Below are 3,721 nucleotides of genomic sequence, written 5' to 3'. Positions count from 1 at the left end.
GCCAGCCACTGGCAGCTCTCACGCGCGACCGTGACCCGACCCGAGATGATAGGGACGACGAACAGCGAACTTTGCGAATGCAAAGAATACGGTGTATTTTGAGCATGAGTTTCTTTGCTGGCTCAACAAAGTTTATTGGACTTCACGTGTACGCAATAATAAAGTTTTACGATGATAAATACCTACGATACTCCATACAATTGCTTGTTCAATAATAGATTGTAATATAATATCATAAAAGATTTATATATTAATTTATACTTTGATTTAGATTTACTATTAATTACATCTGGAATTTTCTGATAATAATTGCAAACGATTGTAGCATTAAATCTAGATTTAATTTTCATCTCTCGATTTTCCATCCGTTCGCTCTTACCGACTTTTGTTGATATACGACACGTCGATTTTTGTCGGTCCATAAATAATTACGATAGATAATCCCGCAGTACAATCTCAGGATCGACGAACACATTTTATCGTCTACGTGTGTCTTCTTCGCTAAGCGAATCCCACAATTTCACTTAACTCGATTAAACCGCGAGGCGAGCACTTTTTCCCCTCTTCCTCGTACCGGAATCTCTGCGGTTTTCGTGATTTACTTTCGATATTGCCGTCAGAGCGATATATTATCTAGGACCGAAAAACCGCGGTCGCGTGATCACGGCGTATATAGAGAGGTGTCACAGTATGTGTGTATACGTGTGTGCGTATATAACCCGTGTATTATAACCCCCGCCATTGCGAGATTGATCTTTATAACTTACGACGAGCTCGAGTAGACTCGTGTGTGACTCATCGAGAGAGAATCGCGGTCCCTTTTACACACATCTTCCGATTCGTGTAGAATCGTGTAGAATCGAACTGAATTTCTATTGTCGAGCTTCTGAAATCGATACCAATTACAATCACACGAACTTAAATCTCCATTGTCGCGAAAGTATCGATCAGAGATCTATCTGTTTCTGCATCAAATAGCTGCTCCGCGTGCGCCAAAAGAAAATCTAAATAACTAGAGTCTCCGTATTTATACTCGCGTGTACCGCTCCGAGATAATTTCTTTCAAGTTATTTAAACAATCGCACTTTGTGTCTTTCTTTTAAACAACCGTGTTGGAAGGTGTATCGGTACGTACGTTACGTAAAGAAACGAGACGTTTTACCTTCATCGGGAGAGCACTAAAACGTACGTGCCTGATTCCTGCCGTTTCTCTTCTCCTCGTTAGGCACTCTCGATGGCGCTTCTATATTCTTCCACGATTGCTTTTTTCGCATGCCTCTATAACGTCAGAAACGTTTGCGATCGTTTCCTTTTTGGGACGTCACAAACGTTCACTCGCGCGTACTTAATTGCGGCACGCTGTTGGAAGCGGAAGGCTCTTCTATACGTTGCGCTCTCATTGTAGTCGAACCGTTCCCTCCGTTCGGCGGAACAAACGCGATCGTTCGTGTCATTCGATTTATAGCGACAAGAGCGAGCGAAAAGCATCGCAAATTACATTATAGCGGCCAACAGCGACGCGTCCTTCTTTCTTTTCCTGATGTAATTTTCCCGGGAACAGCTTACTGATGCTTTGACAGATAATTTCAAATCAAGACGGTTAATATCAACCGTCGAAGGTAGATCGCTAAGGTATCTCTCTGTTACGCGAAACACAGAGAACTTCGTACCGAAACTAGGTTAATAGATATTTCAGTCAGCTTCATATAAATCGATTCCGTAGAAATCTATTATGCGGTAATGATTATACTTACGAATGACATATGAATAATATATATAGCAGCGGTATAATAAAGTTTTAAATTAAATATCAAAATAAAATATTTTACAGCATATATCAATATAAAAATTTCAGCGTGATAACCTAATCTTGATATCTTCCTTTTTTAATGACTCTCTTTTAACAATTTAGGGTACACGATTTCAAAATTAATCTAAATTAAAAAATTAATCTTAATTTAAAATCCTTATAAGTCTTGATAAATTCTGAAGAAAAATTCTTAATATATTGTAGCTGGAGACTTATAACGCTATCAAATTTAAAAAAAAAAAAAAAGCCGAGATCTTTCAACTCTGCCTGCGTGTTTGACAACACTAAAATAACCACAACTGCAAGATTTATTCATACACGGCAAGATGCATTTTAGTCCGGGAAGTAGAAGAGGACAAGTAATGGACGTATCCTGGAGGCACGATATGCCCCTAATTACCTCCATCCATTAATCGACAATTCCGTTATAAAAGCAGGTCGACGTGGCCATGCCACTGGCCTTTAACGTCTCGACGCACGTCCATTGTATTTGGTGCGGGCGTGTGCCCGTGTTACACGCTCGTACGGCCGCGCGCGGACTCGTTTACGGTGTAAAATTATGTCTGGCTTGAACGTTATGCGGCACAATAGGGGCTTACAATTCCGCGATGTCCACGTTCTACAAAGTGACCTCGAATTTGTCGATTATCATCGTAGATCAACTCGAGGGCTAATCAAGCGACGTGGAGAGAGTACGTGTTGCGTCGAGCGAACAAAATCCTCAGTTTATTGTCAGAAATCTGCCAGACTTTGCGCGTTAAAAAAGAAAATGTAGCGGAAAATCTTAGGAATTAAACAACTTGACACAACAATCGTCCACACAACTTTAGCAATTATAACATATCTTATAGAATTGTAATTCGGACTAATCGTATTTCTTCAAAGCAGTTTAAACTAGTAGCAAATATGTTTTAGTCAGTTAGAGTTTGCCATTACAACTTCAGATACAGAGACTCGAAACATCATTAAGTCGGTATCAGTGTACCTTATCAAGACGTTATGCGATCGCTATTCAACGCTAGTCAACAAAGATCGGTCTAGTATCGCTGCAAGCAATTAATTTACAGGAAGAATGCGTCTATTCAGCGGAGCGATGCTTGTAATTTAGTCTACAGAGAACATAATGGCCGCTGCTTTGATTCGATTTAAAGGCCGCCGTTTGGAAGATCGCGTGTGCTTCAGTTTCTATGGACTGAATTCATGAACGAAAGACGTTATTTATCATCTAGGCACAAATCTCTTGATATATTACGTAAATTATATCGATATTGCTCGATAGCACGACATATTAATTCTGAATTACGCGCTTATATAAAATTACGAAAATATATAGGCTACATCAGCATGAAATATATCAACGAAAAAATACTTTTAATTAGTAATAATTATTGATTCGATTCATAGACATATTGCGTACACAGTGCGTTGCAATATCAGGGAATGTATGAAATAAAAGTAATGGAAATAAAAAGTTGAAACAAAAAGAACGATATTGTGTATTGAAAATTCTAATTACATATCTTGCATTTAAATAATCCGACACGTAAAAGAATTATTACTTCGCGATTGATATCCAAAATGTACTTCCATCTTCCATTCGTATAGATTCTCTATACAATTAATGTCTCTGGGATGCTATCTGGGACAGCAATCACCAACAACGGGGAAATATTATACCAGACTCTATTCAAGCGAAATAATCCCTGTGGCGCCCTATTCTACAGGTTTAAACGGCATTAACTTAATGTAACGTTAGCGACGATCATGCACGTATGTAGGCGCGCGAAATGGTGGGCGTACATTCGGTTGAATATTTTATGCAATATACGCGGATCAAATTGACAATTACTAACCGACGCGGCATTTACCCACATTTATCTATAAAAGCGTATTTGAAACCAAGCGTACATT

This window comes from Trachymyrmex cornetzi, unplaced genomic scaffold (genome assembly GCF_001594075.2).
Source record: "Trachymyrmex cornetzi isolate Tcor2-1 unplaced genomic scaffold, Tcor1.1 scaffold123, whole genome shotgun sequence".
NCBI lineage: Eukaryota > Metazoa > Arthropoda > Insecta > Hymenoptera > Formicidae > Trachymyrmex > Trachymyrmex cornetzi.
Note: the sequence above shows the minus strand (reverse complement) of the source record.